At 36.5% G+C, this 17233-nt stretch overlaps 1 long non-coding RNA gene across 1 annotated transcript; it reads left to right on the forward strand.

Annotated features, from left to right (window-relative positions):
• The first annotated feature begins 876 nt into the window (after positions 1–876).
• Positions 877–3002, forward strand: LOC311300592. Its single transcript, XR_014629348.1, has 3 exons — positions 877–1184; positions 1305–1394; positions 2193–3002. It is a non-coding gene; the product is annotated as an uncharacterized lncRNA (long non-coding RNA).
• Positions 3003–17233: the final 14231 nt, after the last annotated feature.

The following is a 17233-nucleotide window of genomic DNA, read 5'->3' on the forward strand; positions in this document are numbered from 1 at the left end:
TTAATGTCAACAATATTTTCTCCATCTGCCTGTTCATGAAAACCCTGCGGATCCACCAGGGAAAAGCTTCCTCTCACACAGCCGGGGAGGTGCGGAATCCAGATTTCGTGAAGAGCGCATCATATTACATCAACTGTGGAAGATGCGCTAGCGCAACACTCAATGGTCCCTAACCTTGGAAGAAATCCATTTGCCTAATCGATAGTTATAGATATTCTCAATAAAATTCTGAGAGGGAATGTATAAAGGCATTACAGGACTTGGATTAAAGGAATAGTTCACCAAAAGCAAAGATTCATGTACCTACACGTCATTCCAAACCTGTATGCATGAAACACACAAGGAAAAAAGGCTCTTTTTTTTTTTTTTGACCCCTTTATCATCTTCAAAAAGAAGAAAGAAATTCATACATATTTGAAATGAAAAAAAAAAAATTCTGGGAGGGTGGGGGATAAGAACTATGAGAACTTTATATACAAGCAGCATACAATATAGACAATTCACTTCAATACTGTATTTATGATATTAGAGGAGGCTTGTTACTTTGACTTTTCTTTCACAATACAATAGTTGCAATAAAGTGCATAATTCAGTACCTGACTGACACTATGATTTTCTCCCAGGTGTTAACTCAATCAGGAAGCTGGTCTTTTTATTAAGAGGCCTCACCTCAGTTCCAATTTACAATGATCATGAATTATTTCCTCCCCTATAACTCTCCTATACTGACAGCTTCACACAGACAAAACAATCCCAATTAAGGTTTCCATGAGCAGAGTGTCAGTCTCTAATTGGATTAGATTACAAACTTGATTGGGACCAATTAGCATGCCATGGCCTCACCTTTTGAAAAAGGAAAAGGTAATTTATCCTAATGGAGATGTTTGCCAAGGTGTATATTAGGAGTTTTACTGCAGTCACTGAATCAGATGGCCTGGCCCCAGGCTCTGTGAGTTAAGCAGGCTTATAAATAGACTGGCTGTTAACACACGCGACAGGAACGGAGAATGAATTTGGCGCCGAAGCGTTTCCTTCTGCAATCAGGATTCTGTGGGGGAGCTGACACTTCACATTTAGATTGCATAGAAGTAAAGCCTCTGGTAACAGGTGTGACCTACAGTAAGCTTGACTAATGCTCACCACTGCTCCGTCCTGGCTGGCTTTAATGGAAAATCACCATAAAGGTAATTTGCAGGTAGCAAATGTAGTCTGCCTTACATTAAGACCGTAGAAATGAAGAAGAGCCTGGTGCTTTGCATGACACTCATTTCCACCATTTTGATTCCTTATTTTCTCCTTTTTAGATTAACGCCCACCACAGCCTACTAGAAATGGCAAGGCAAAAAAATGGCATCCAAACTTGCAGATGCAGCCAGAACTTCAGAAGAAATTGGGTAAGAATGAAAGGTTAACTATATTTGTTTTCTCAGGCACTGTAATTACCTTTCAACTATAAAGCTCAAATCACAGCCACCTTGCAAAGTGTTTACTTTCTATTACTGACTGATGGCTTCTTTAAAGTTCCTTGGCAGCTCATATATAAACAATCAAATTAATTAATTACTTGCATTTTTCCCATGCTTCACTTTCACAAAGCGAGAAGAGTGTTCAGAAATGAAAACAGAGCAGGGGAGGTTTACAGGAAATCCCAGACATTTAATTGGACTTTGTGTGTGTCTTTGTTTATGGCTCCCTCTACCAGTAAAAATGACTTGTGAAATTAAAGTGAAATGCTTTGATCAGTGATAGCATTTGAATGGGGGGGGGGGGGGTTTAAATATTTAAAATTCATCTGCAGCATCACACTTTGATCTGCTGGCTGATTAATGAGGTTTGTTATTGAAAATATACTAAACGAATCTCAGAACGCCTGCCCACTGTACTTGCAAGTTGTCTCACTGAGCAAGGGGGAAAATTAAGATTTTTTTATTTTTTTTTTAAAGTAAAGGGTAAACTGTTTGTTGGAGTTATCTTTTGTTTTCTCCTCCTCTTTTTGAAGAATGAGACAGAAACAAATAGTGTTTTCTTCTTTATGATGTAGTGTACTATTCATGCTTCGTTGTTTCTTGTGAATAGTAATATAGTGACAGTTTCTACTAGCTGTGTTGCGAAATCTGTTTGTATCATTGTGTCCAAGTGCTGTTTTTTGCATTTATTTACTTTTGGTTCTTTCTCTCTATTTATCAATTTAGTTTTTTTTTTTTTTTTGAGGTCTATTGTCCTCTCAATCATCATCATCATCATCATCATCATCCGCTGACATCAACCTTTTATCACCAGGTTGTCCGGCTAACTGACCGAGATCAGAATCAATAAAACCGCACGCCAGACCACCCAATGAAGACCTCTTGTTTAAAGACCTATCACTTTGCTAATATTTATTTTGAGTATTTTTAATAATCTCTATCTCTCTAGCCTTTACCTTTTTGTCTGTGTTGCTTGTTTGAGTATATGTTTAATTTCTTTCTGTACATGTTCCCCCTTTTCATGTTGTACAAAAGTATTTGGTTATTGTATTTTAATGTTTTTATCGTTGTGTTTTAAGGCCAGAAAGAAGTGGACTGGTAAGAAAGTTACTTGACACAAATTTCAACATGTAGGTACTGATACTGTATCTGATGAATATACAATATTTACACTATCACAGATTATAAATACCTGAACACTTGTAAATCAGCTAAAATAAATTGTTAACAGACTTTTGTATTTATCCATTAGTTGTCTCTTTGTTGCAGCAAACTAATTATTTTAAATATATATGTATGCACCCCTCATGGTTGTAACATTGTTATATTTATTTGTTCTTTCTTAGAAACAGTGTTCAAACTTCAAGGCTTTTTAATTTTAAATTTTTATTTTTTTCCAAACAAGGCTGTCTACCCATTAAGAATTGAAATTGAAATTCAATTCACATTAAATAACACAACCCTATAAAAACCTGTGAAAGTTTATTATTTTGTGGAAGATGTAAAACTATATTAGTCTGACGGCATGAGTTATACAAAAAAAAAAAAAAACATATTAGCTCGACTTGCTGACCCTACTCGCAATCTACAGGGCGACCTACTGCTCCCCATCACACAAGTATCTATCACTGACCAACAAGGCCAATGCAGTTAAACCCTCTGTAGTGAACTATACCTCAGCTGACGAGTTCAAACTATTTTGGCCCGAACCCAGAGTACTATCCCTATATATATATATATATATATATATATATATATATATATATATATATATATATATATATATGCCTCCTCTCATGCTGAATGACTAGATCATTTGAACGTGTTCCTTCCAACCTTTAATAAAACATCATGCGACGAGAACAGGGCCATTGCTCATCAGAATGTGTGTGCATTTCATTCCTGATATCTCTTCTTAAAACCTGTGAAGGAGAGGGTTTGAATTGATCAGCATCAAGCTGACAGTTTCTTTGTAGTAGGGCCGGACCATGCTGAGTTCATGGAATTTGGAATAGGCTTAAATGAGCACTCCAGCGCACTAAAGGCTTACATAAATGAGGAATTATTAGGCACTAACTGTACCATCAGGGTCAAGCCTTTTTTTTTCATATTGAACAGTACAGCAACTTTAAAGATGCATTTTTCACATGTAGTTCTACTTCAATAATTACATTAAGTGTTATTTGCCCAATGTAAGTTCAAACATTCAGCATTTACACTCATAAGCAGGAAAATAAACAGAGATAAATGTGTCCACTTGATCCAGAAATGCATCAGTGAGTTTGCTCCAGAATAATGTACCCGGCCTGTAAAATGCTTATTAAATTAGAGGAGCGCTCCTTCTTACAATACAATGCTTTCATCATCTAATAAATATTCAAAAGACAGACGGCTCCGAAAACAAATATGAGACATAGTTTGCAGTTGTTTTCATGTGACATGAATGTTTCATTAAGTGCTAAATGTAGAAAAGCCATTCCAATTTCTTCTCCAGCCGCAAGCTGCACCAAACCCAAACTGAATCCTAATTAGTTTTATATTACAGTAGGGAATTTGCTGCAGTCTGACTACAAAGCTTAATGTTTAGGGGTGAAATTAGAACAGTGTTGCCAGATGAACCGTCTCCAAAAATAAAGAAAAATAGATTTCCAGTGGATGATTCTTGTACAGTACGACTTTATCGAATATCATCACAATCTCCACCACAATCAGGATCAGCGACCATCAAGCCAGTCTGAGAGGCTGGAGGAGTGTGGAATTTTCATTTTAGCACTGGCCTGGGCAGGTTGTGAGGAGAAGGTGAGTAACTGAAGTTGTTGCAGGTCAGCGATGATGTATCTCCCATAAGGTGTTGTCTGCGTCTGACAGGTGATGTAGCAGGTCATGAATTGCCTGTCTTAACATTTTGGGCCCTGCACGGGCCTATGTTTCAGAGGCATTTTGAGGAAGAGCCACCTGCTTGTGAACAAGGTGATCAATGAACAGGGAGCTTTCAGTGGACTCCATACGAGAATCTTATTGATGTTTCAGGACTCGGGCCAGAATCGATGGCAGCTGTTTGAGTCTGACTGAGCTAACTGCGCTTAACGTCAGCTCTGAAGGTGAAATTAATTGATTGAGGGGATGACATTTATTGGAGATGGGTGTCAATCTGTGTTTATTTATGCTCCCATGAGCAATTATAACAGGAGGGGTGAGTCTGGGACGAGAAGAGCTCAGGGTCTTTCTTTCACCAGCTTATCACAATGTCTTTGGTTCCTCTGTGGTAGTTTTATGCAATTAGTGGCATTGAAAGTGGTTGAATGGCATTAAATTTTAATGCGCTTTCACCACTGAGAATGTGCCCATGATGGCACAGGCTCCTATTAAAACAAAGACAGGTGGTGGTGATGGTGCGTTCACCCCTGTCAGAGCAGTGTCATGATCAGAATGATAGTAATTAGTGTGATGCAAGGAGTGATAAAAATATATTTGACAAGAGTGCAATGATGAATCTTTCCTTCTAAAGTTTTAGAGAGAAGCTACCTTTAGCTAGTAACTAATGTTTGAAGAACTTCATGAGGCTCCATCTTGTCTGGCTATCTTCTGTTACACTTGGAAAGGGGAAAAAAACGTCACAACTTTACTTGCCATTATTTTTAAAATAGCAAAAATTTAACTTTGAAATTAATCAGAGATGGTCAGTAGAATATTATTACAATTGTACCATTTAAGTTGATTTCCTCATTACAACATTATTCTATTATGCACTATTCCTGAAACCAATTTGCATCATACAGATTACAATAATATATTCAAATTAAGAAAAAACAGAAATGTACAAAAGTATTATTACTATGTTCTAACAGAAAGATATATAATTTTATAAAATTCATAGCTGCTTCCTTACAGTTTGTCCACGCTGTCAGAAATGTATTTAAACATTAAAAACAAATAGGCAAAATCAAAGTTACATTTCACCCTGAAGGTCATCTTTCCATATTTCATATACTCTGAGTTAGTTCAACAAAATCACACTGGAATGGTATTATTTTTCCTTTACATTCTCCTACATATTTTTACTAAAATAAATTGTGCCTTTCTTTTCTGTATTATTGATTTCTGAAAAATATAGATTTTATCTTGTGTTGTTTATATATATGGGAGATATATTTATGACACATTGCCTATATGTAATCAAAGAGTATCATAGCTCTGAAAATATTGGATAGATAAATCAAAAATAATTCCTTGATACATAAATGTTCTCTTTTTTTCCTTCAATTTTGTAATCTGTTTTGACCCAATGTAATCAGTGAGAACTTGTCAAATACAGATTCAGAATGCTTTTATATTGCAAGAGACACATGCCAATGTGGTAGGCTATATCGATTTGAAAGTGAAGTGTTAATGTGTCAGGGAGTCTTCTAGGAGCAGCCACCTTCATTTAGCCACAATTCTTCACTTTCTTTCCCTCCCTGTGTCTTGAAACTGTCCCTTAAGAAGGCCAACCTGCTGACAAGTCCCATCTAGTCATTGTACCTCTTAAAGTATCTTTCCTCCCCTCTAATCAAAATGACTCTCTGTTAAATAAACCATGAAAAAAGCTTTTCCACTGACGGTGCACTGAGGCGTAACGCTGTAAAGCTGGAGCATTAATCAACAGATTGGATTTCTGCGTGCAACTGAGATTCTCCCTTCCTTTGCAAGTCTTCATTACAGAACAAAAGAAATATAAAAGGACAAAGAGATGGTATCTGGACATAATGAGGGGACAAATCAATGAAATCAGATGTTTGTTCAATGTGGTTTATAGGAACTAAAGGAGATGGAATGTTGTTTTTGGCACGAGGCACATGAGAGAGAGAGAGCTACCAAAAGACATCAGTGAAAGTGACTGGTCTGTTCTGTCAGCGATGTAGCAGAATGCTAAATGGCCAACCAAAATGGCAGAGCAGAATATGAAGGCAGTGTCTCAGCCTTTAGAGAGTGGAAATGGGTAACAAGGGCAGGCAGCAGGTTCCTGTAGTGTGGCTGCCTGTTTTATGTGCCTGTGCAGACATGCTATTCCATATCAAATCAAACTAAAGATTACAAGAGATCAAAAGACAAGAGGCCAGGCAGAAGAAGGGACATTACTGACTATGATTATGCCTGCCACCATTTCACAATTCCAGATTATAAACCATAAACAATATGATTACTATTTCTGCCTGGGGATGCTTGTAACACACTAAGAAATCATCCTGAGGTGATATAAAGGATTTACAGGATAAAAAATAAAAATAAAATAAATGAACAGTTGAAAATTCTAAATTTTTATTTTTTTTAGGCCTATACTAATTACTAATTTTACTGCTTATATTATGATTTGCGATTATGATGTATGCAAATTGACAGAATATGTAACACCTGAAAGCAAATCGATCACCTACATGTTATAAAATATATTTTCATGTCTGGGCAGACGGGGAAGGTTGAAACTCTACTTCCCAATACTGAAATCACAAAGATTGCACAAAAATGGGAAGGTGTATTCTACACTAAACATTTGACATAGGCCTAGGTGAAAAAATACGCACATTTACTTATATTTATGGATATTCCATAGACGTCTATGGTTTTTATATACAGCTAGTTATAAATAATATAGCCTACCCTAAACCTATCTTAAAACTTCAGTATGTAGTGGATCAGTAGTGCACTTAAATCTTTTTTCCCTAGTCTGATTTTCAATACCAAAGACAAAGGAACAGAAATTTATTAATTTCCAACAATTATTTTTAGACTCATAAGCCATGGTCAGAACTTTATTTTAAAATAGCGATGCATATGAAAAATAAAATCATGAAATATTGGTAGAAACCTCAGATCTACCTGAAAGCAAAATTTTTCACTTTCAGTGAAATACACAAATACAGAAAACAAACGTCCAGGAAAGCAACCGCTAAAGGCGTTATCCAGGAAAAGCAGGTATATAATCCAATACAGTTGTCACACAATGCTAAACTGAACAGCCACTGCTTTTATAACGAGTTCTGAGAGTCACTGGAATTAGTTACAGGTGCATGCAAACAGTACTCAGGTGATTGCGAATGTGTGACACACATCATGTTCAGATTTATGGCTTTGATTTTATTGCAGTTTCAGAGTAAAATATTTTGTAAAATATATATTTTATAAAAAATGTAAATAAAAACGTTCATAAACACACTTGAGCTCACTGCTCAACCTTCAAATACTTGGGTAGCATTTGCAGTGCAGCGCGCTTTCAGAAACCCTCAACCTTCCCCAGCTCCACCTGTATAGATCTGCTACTGCTACAGGTAATTCACGTTCGTTATATTGTACAGCAGCAGCATGTCTTAATTGTTCACAGCAGCGTGTCATGTATATATTGGCAGTAGCAAGTCCTGTACTTGCTCTGCCGCAGCAGCAGCAAGCAGCAATAAAAGCAGCAGCAGCATAGCAGATCTATTCCGCCAAGACCAAACATACAACATTGTCATATCCATTACCATGCCAAACACTCAGAGAGTTGTCATGACAGAAATGTAATTTTGGGGTATGCCCCCAAAAATGGGAATGACAGTTTGCAGATAATATAATATTAAAGAAACAAAAGACCACATAAGTGTACTTAAGAAAAGAGAGCACACTTTCAGTACCGTTTTTTTTTTTTTTTTTTTTTTTTTACATACTTAAGTACACTTTTAAAAAGTGCACTTTGTAATAATGACAGTTTAAGTTTATATTAAATGTAATCAGTTAAACTTAAGAGTGTTTTTTACCCACATAAGTATGACTTAAGTAGATCTTTATATGTTATTTTACTTATGTTGCTTTTGAAATATGCTTACAGTATACTGTTGAATGTACTGACAAGCATTTTAACACTAAAGTTAAAATTATAATCAAGTACTTAACATGTGCTTTAATATGTTAGTCAACACATCAAAATAAGTGTACTTCTTTAAAATATGATTAAAACATAAGGATTTAAAATATACATTAAAGTAAAACTTAGTTAAATGTCCAAAACCAATACATTCAGTTCAATCTTAAGTTTTTTTTTATTTTATTTTTTATCTATAATCTTTTTTAAAGTATGCTGAAGTTTCCCATTGTAAGTAATTTTTGTATCAGCCAATTATATCTTTATGTTCAACAAGGTTAAATCTTACAAATCATTACAAGTTTGGCATTAGATGATACTGTAGGTATGTTTTATTTTAGATATACATTGCAAAGGCACATGGATGCCAGCAGAAGTGAAATGTGCAAAGCTGGCTTTGTGAATGATGATTTTACAACAGGAAGCAAATAAGCCTTGTGTGATCATCATACACATGAGCACCATCCAGCTCTATTAAGCCATTATACAAACTTGCAAGTCATCAAAGGATTAGAAGAAGGAGGAGGAAGAGGAGGGGGGGATGCCATCACTAAGTTTCATTGTTCACTGATCAAATGAGCACAAATAAGTCAAGGCAAATTTAAAAATGTTGCTCATGAATAAGAAATTTAATAAAAATTCCTTCAATTTACCATAATCTCTTTGAAAGTTAAGAATACTTTATTGCTGAAGAGAATTCAGTTTTATGACAAAATTACAAAATGTAATTATTTATGACAAGCTGACTGTAGCTCTGCATTGGTTGTCAAAAAATTTAATTTGTCATCTTTTCACACTAATGATGTAAAGACCCTGTCCATCTGAATTACCCTTAAAAAAACACGTTTAATTAATTAATCCCTGCAATGTGTGGAGCGGCAGAGAACAGTGACCAAATGTATTTCACCCTCACAGCCGGACTGGGCCATGTGACGGGCTGTGTCCGAGCAGGAAAAAGTGACGCAGATGAAGGCGATAGCATTTGACACCTGGAAAAAAAAAAATGTCCTGCTCATCTTCCAGCTGTGATTTGAACGGAGAGGTATGCACCACACCATAAGAGAAACAATAGACAGGGGGGAAAAAACAGTCTCTCGTGTGTAGGCATATCCAAACTCAAAACTTCTCTCCAGGGGATGATGTCTATACCCATAGAGGACTTGCAGATTGAACCAATGTCTGCCATTTTGACACGTCAAAGACACAATTACAAGACATGATGGCTAGACCTGCCTCTACATGCTCTGTATAGATTTAAAACTAGTGAAAATAGTGAAAGTAGCTATTCATTCCATTGTTTTCCATTCTTTGTCACTACATGGCTTTGGTTCTGTATGACCATTAAAAAATGGACACCGAACATGCCTACTTTATAATCTGAAGTGCCTGATTTAACGTGATTGATTCTCTTTATGGGAGCTGTCTTCAAAGAACGCTGAAGCAATAATAATATCGCACTACAAGACCAACCTTCAGTCTTTATGTTGCTTCTGGCTCTCCTGAGTTTAGTAAAAGAAGTATGGCTACATCAAGCAACATTCCTCTTTGATTTATGTGTCATAATCACTACCGATGCAGGGTACCATTCTCACTTTTCATGAAAGTAACAGACACGCTTTTACCTTCTCCAAATTCTCGGAGACGTTGATACACTAAGGAGAGGATGAGCGGGATCACAAAAAAAGAGCTGAGACGTTTTGATCATTTTTATGTCTGCGTGTTCGTGGATAAAGACACGTCTGTGCTGCCAAGTGTCCCAGGCAATCCCGGCTTCATTGAGTCCTGCTCTGCAATGTTCTAAATCACTACTCTTTTATTCTTCTCTACCATAATAGCACTGCTATAAAGAGCAGCAGAGGAGAAGGAATCAATAAAATCATGCATCTAATAAGGGGAGGCAGGATTAAAAATGGTTCCTCCAAAGCCTTCAAGGGAAAATCGAGGTGAGATTTAAGTCTTTTGACAGGTACATCAGGGACTTGCTCTCCCATCCCTGCCAGAGTGGACGGGCGTTGGGCCCGAGACTTGTTTATGGCAGGTTGGGATTAGGAAGGTCGGATCTACACTGCCATTTCTCAAGGCCTCAAAAGCCCAGTAGGCTAATTAAACAGTAACAGGCGAGACATGGGTCTCTCTTGTGCTCACCTTCTGGCTTTGCTCTCTTCAATTCCAGCAGTTTAATTTTTCTAGAAAGGGGGCAACCCTGTCAGAGCACTGGGCAAGCTTCCAGCTCTGTGTTGGGATGTTGGAGGGGTAGCGACGCGATGGAGGAGGACCGAGCATTGGAATGAGGAGAGGGTTGGCCACAGGAAAGGGCAGGTCAAACCCTCCACACCCCAGCTGACAGCTAGAGTCAGACCTTCCTGCTCCATGAGGCTGAAGGACAGAAAAGGAGGGGGAGGCGGTGATATCGACAAGGAAGAAGCATTGTGACTCGCATTGTGATTCCTGCGCCAGTGTTGCAATCCACCGTCATGGCGCTGGAAGGGCAGGCGGCTTGCGTCCAAGGGCTCCCCGTGGAACCTGTGTTAGATCGGCGAGGACTGATGTTGTTGACCTAGCCCCAGGGTGCATGTGTCACAGCCAAGGCCATCAAGGCAGTTCCCGTCATCGCATTTGCACTTCAAAAAACATTTGGCTTGCACAGCCTTGGAGCAAGGGAGTCTCAGAGGTGCTTGTGATAGTGGATTCACTAGCTTACAGGAAACCTCCTGAATTAAACAGAACGTATGGCAGCTGTTGGATGCGTCCAACTTCGTCTCTTAAAGGCCCTGCACTGCTAATCTTCTTCATAATACTCATGCCTCTCGATCAGTTACTGTCTCACAAATTAAAAGTAATCTCATCGATGAGAAAAGGTTTAGTTGAAAAAGATTCACATATTGGAGGATAGTAGGATTTTACTTCCAAATTAAAGATGTAACAGGCTCTAGCAGTGTTGCAAACAGTTTCCTGTAGTCACCACACACACTTACTGTACCAGTACTACATGAATAGGTCACCATTTTAATTACAATTTGTATGTTTTCAATTCATTTAAACTAAGAACTGGGTGTAAAAATTCAACTTAAATATATGCACTCACAAAAATGATTATACTCACACTTAATATATATAAGGGTCAATTGCACATAAGAGTGTCTGAGTGTTCACACAGAGATTCCGGAAAATACACGGATAAAGTGACACGGGATTTGACCCGGGTTCGTTTGATTTCATTCACACTGCCAGCGATTTTCCGGAATCAGAGAGTGCGTTCACACACAACCCGTAAAAATCTTGTAAAGACACGTGACATGTAATGTCTCAGCAGCGTCTTAATTTTGCCAGTCCCTCCAGGATTTCACAAATGTTTTTTTGTGATTTTTGCGATTAAAAAATTAGCGATTTTTATATTTTATAATTAGGACATCACATTTAACATAATAGTATTATGTCAGATGCACAATAGTCATACATGACACAAATCATGATTATAATTTAATGTTTTGTGAGGTCTTTTTCATTTTTGTGATTATTTTGCAGTTAAATTAGGAATTATGCAGGATCGCAAAAAAAATTGATATTTTGTTGATTTTGCGTTGTATTCAGCGATCGCAGAATTGCGAAAAACTGGAGGGACTGGTTTGCTTATGAGCTGCGATTTCTCTCTTGAGAAACCACACTTGTGCATTTGTTGCTCTGATTCGATCATAAACTTGGGCATTTACGTACCGTTTCACAGCTGGCGAACGATCCCGGCTTCAGCGTCATCACTACGACACTGCATTATTACGGCTTTTGTTCACACAGCGCGCGTTCCGGGACTGAACACGGCAATGTTACTAGGTCCCCAACCCGGCATCGATGCCGGCATCAATCCCGGGTCGTGTTTGCGTTCACACAGAAGGCATCCTGGCAATTTCCCGGCAATTTGCCGGGATCATCGCGCTGTGTGAAAGGGGCTTTATTGACCTTAACAAGATCTTTGTGATAGCTGTGTTCTTTTAAATGTTGGTCATACCACATGACTTTGATTTAACAGACAAACATTTTTCAAATACTAATAAGCATCAGAATAATTTTAAGAAATAATAATAAAACAATAATAAAACATTATGCTTAACTATTTAATATACTGTAGTATTCTTATACTGTACTAAATATAATAAATACAAATTTACTGTAAATATTTCAGTGGAATCCAGATGTTCCAACCTTTAAAACTGTGTAGGTCATATAGTACAGACTATCTCTATCTCTAGTATATAGAGTACTATCTCTAAGTTAAAAATTTCCAAGAACATATTAATGCCTTTAAATAAATGATTAAGGATTTAAGCGAACCGCCAGTGACATTTACTATGAAATTGTCATAAATGCATTAACGGGAGTGTGGAAGAATGATGACCTCATAAATAAGCTGAGGAGCGGTGTACCTAAACATCCATATTTGTTCTGAACTTGCTCTCATCAAGCCAGCTGTATCTATTTTTAATAAAGGATATCTTCCAATGCAAAATTGCATACTCCATGGTGGGTTTATCTTGAAATTAGGCTTTACATACCCATGTGTTTTACTGAGCAGGATGGCCATATAGCTGTCAGACGTATGGATATGAAAATACAAGCAAAGCTCCAATTTACATAGGTGGCCAAATGATATATACAGTCAGGCTTGAATCTGTCAGAGCTTGACATATCTGCTGTTCAGCTGTTCATGTCACCCAGCTGATTTAAGCTTGTAAATTGAGGTTTTAACAACACTAAGTGATTCTAAGCCTTCATGACACAGGTTTTCGAAATGAAACCTTCAGCCACAGTGACCTTGACTCAGGGTCAGCAGCAAAATCTTGGTGCGCCTCAATAAAATGTCCCCTATCAATTATTTAACCTGCCAATTGTTTCCCCCGACAAACATGTCCTCCCCAGAAAAGTAAATTATCAGCAGGCACAGTCACCGGGGGAAAGCCTGTCTGGCTGTTGTCAGCTTGGGCTGAGAGAGATTTGAGTTGTTTGCTGTTGGCTTGCTAAAGCTCTCTTTTCTCTCAGGTGTGATGGCTGAGAGGTTGTGTTTTTTTTTTTTTTTTTTTTTTTTTTGCTCTATATCTTCTGGCCTGTAGGGACTTTTCACAGGCAAAAACAATGTCCTGGGCACAGAAGGCCCCCTAGTGAGATTCCTGATTTACTTTTGCTGCAACAAGCTAAAATTCTAAAAAGACTAATAAGTAGTTAACAAAGTACACACTATAGCATTTAAAGTTTATAAAAATGTCATGTGGTCTAAACATTAAATAAAACAATAACATTTTCTTGAATATATTTGAGTTGAGTGCATATATCTTAATTAATTTAAAAGAAGTTTTAAAATATACTTTTAATGTATATATGTATATATATATATATACATTAAAAGTATATTTTAAAACTTCTTTTAAATTAATAAACGTAATGTTTCCAAACTTTTTACCTGTACTGTATATGTATATATATATATAGGCCTATACATATACATATATATATATATACATATATATATATATATATGTATATGTATAGGCCTATATATATATATATATATACAGTACAGGTAAAAAGTTTGGAAACATTACGTTTTTTTATATTTTTGAAAGAAGTCTCTAATGCTTATCAAGGCTGCGTTTATTTGATCAAAAAAAAAAAAAAAAACCAGTAATATTGTGAAATATTATTACAACTTAAAATAATAGTTTTCTATTTGAATAATAGCCTACTTAAAAAAATTATTTATTCCTGTGATGCAAAGCTGAATTTTCAGCATCATTACTCCAGTCTTCAGTGTCACATGTGACATCCAGTCTATCACATGATCCTTTAGAAATCATTATAATATTCTGATTTATTATGAGTGTTGGAAACAGTTCTGCTGCCTAATATATTTGATGAAAATAATTTATTCAAAATAAAAAATATATATATTTTCTAATAATATAAATCTTCTTTGCTATCACTTTTTATCAATTTAACACATCCTTGCTGAATAAAAGTATTGATTTATTTCAAAAAAAGAAAGAAAAAAAATGACTGACCCCAAATTACTGACCAAATTACTGACCAAATTACTGACCAAATTATATACAATAATTTGTATATTGTTGTTACAAAAGATTTCTTTCTTTTTTTCTTTTTTTTTTGCTTCTTTTTTCTTTTCTCTTTTTACTTTTTATTCATCAAAGTATCCTAAAAAAGTATCACAGGTTATGAAAAAATATTAAGCAGCAGAACTGTTTCCAACTTTGATAATGAATCATCATATTAGAATGATTTCTAAAGGATCATGTGATATGGAGTAATGATCCTGAAAATTCAGCTTTGCATCACAGAAATAAATGATAATTTAAAGTATAATAAATTGAAAACCAATTATTTTAAATTGTAATAATATATCACAATATTATTATTTTTTGTATTTTTGATCAAATAAATGCAGGCTTGATGAGCAGAAGAAACTTCTTTCAAAAACATTGAAAATAGTAATGTTTCCAAACCTTTGACCTGTACTGTATATATATATATATATATATATATATATATATATATATATATATATATAAATTCATAAATATCAGTTATTAATTTACAAAATAAGTTTTTGGGTTGTTACACCACATGACATATTACAATCTGAGCTAACACGCCTTGTCATAAAAATGACATATTATCTGATATTTTAAGAGACTTATTGAGCTTGACGAGGATCTACATGGGGCGCTCTATCACATAATTTCCTGTTTTATGTTAGTAACACCACATGACTTTGCTCATTAGTATTTGAAAAATACTTTTTTTTTTTTTCTTTTTTTTTTACGTACATTTTATTTTGACAATTTTGTGTTATTATGATATTGAGACTTAAATCTAACATTTTTATTTATTGGCTCCAAAACTGTGTAAATAAATATGAATACAACAATGTATTCTGCTCTTTCAGACTTCATGTTCCTGTGGAGGCACTGAGGACTAAGATGGTTGTATTGGATTTAATAGCTCATTGCCACAGTGATATAGCTGCTCAGTGAGCTGTGACCACCCTACTGGCGAGAGAGTGTGAGTGTTAGCACCAGGGTGGCTTACCGTCTCTCCTGTAATGCTCTTTACTATAGCAGAATACAGCCCAGAGCACTGCCTCCACAAAAACAGTCATGATCCCCAACACTGTGGCCTTCATCTGCAACCACTGCCTATGATATTGCAAACACCAGTTACATGCTTTTACATGAATGTTCCATTAAATATATGTATATACTAAAAAGCATTATACTAAACTGCATTGTAGATGCCATGGCACATATTCATGCAATAGTGCACATAGCATCAGACTATGTAACAATGTAATTTAAATAGCAAAATCACCATTGCTATGACCATGTATTTTCATGTACTGCTCTCATAGGCTACATTCACACAGTCTTATTCACTAATAATTTGCATATTTATGTGCACAAATTTTTTTGTAATATTACTGAATCCAAATTATTGTAAATGAGGAGTGTGTCCCCACTGCTAGCAAATACATGAGCAGCAAATCATGCTCATGGAGTATACAAGGAAACAGCTTTCCATACAACCTCACCTCTGTATCCTGCACTCTCTTGCCCACCCATTTTCACTTTAAAAGCATACGCAAAATGATATTCAACTAAGGCAAAGTGTGCCATTTTCAAAACCAAACACAATAAACAGTTGGGTTACTTTATTTTAAGTTGGCCTTTTTACAGTGTAAATTAAATAAACTAGAAAAAAAAGTGTTGCATTCCAAATAGATTCAAAAAATCCTTTTGCTTCATGTGCGTAGAGCCAAAAAAGTAATTGCAAACAAACAAGATAATTGCTGACCGCACAGTGACTTCAGTCCAGACTGGAAAAAGTCTAGCAATTTTATACACTGCATGGTGAAAAAAGTGCAAGGTGCATGTGAATGAAAGGCTAGACAAAGATGAGCTAAACTGACACTGAAGAAAGCAATGTGTTGAAACATCTGCTCATGCTTGTCTAGCTTTTCTTTGCCGAAAAAAAATATTTTGTCCAAAAAATGTATGCAATTGGCTTAACAAATGACTTCTTTCTAAGGCCACCAGGAATCTGATTGTTCATATTTGTGGTTTTAGTTGGATCTAAATTTTAGAATTTACTTATGATTCATAATGTCTAATTGAAAATCCTGGAACACAAATTTAGACACTCCTTACTACCATATGGTCATATGGTGATCTGTCCATCACCGTAAACCAGTATGCAGACACTCTATTGTGTGTTGGGAAAACAGCAGTTTGCTGGTGTTGGTGCTGGTTTCCAGTCACATCATATAACACATTACTGGCTTTGGTTTGCAAAAGCGTCTTAACAGCCACCAGCAACTCCTTGCTCATGTCATCTGCGCATCACAAATCGTAACTTCTGACGCGAACCGCTGCACAGAAGCCAAGAGCCGAGGGGCTCGGGCCGGGCCAGCACTAGACTTAAAAGTAATATGAAACAGGATGCAAAGGGGGGAAGAATTTGCCTTCAAGCCTAACATAGACAGGGGTTCAATGGTATGGAAAAAATAAATGGAAGGAGGGACTGAGAGGAAGACAGAGAGAACAAGAAAGAAAAAGAGGAATTCAAGCCATGGCCAGCTTCTCCATCATTTCTTTTTAAAAGGTCAGGATTCTTGTAGGTAGAACCGTGGACGAGTGGAGTGTTGCAGATGCGCTGAACAGCAGGGTATTTTCCGCTGCCATGACCAGCTAAGGAGGACTCCTTTAAAACACATCTGCCAGTAAACATTTTGGCCAAACTCCGGGTCATCTCCCCTGTCTGAGTGCAGCTCAGCCAAGCATGAACGTCTACCTGCACAGGGCCATGAACCGCCTGTCACTCACTCTTCCCCCAC

The sequence above is a fragment of the Rutilus rutilus genome (assembly GCF_951802725.1).
Source record: "Rutilus rutilus genome assembly, chromosome: 12".
Classification (NCBI taxonomy): Eukaryota; Metazoa; Chordata; class Actinopteri; order Cypriniformes; family Leuciscidae; genus Rutilus; species Rutilus rutilus.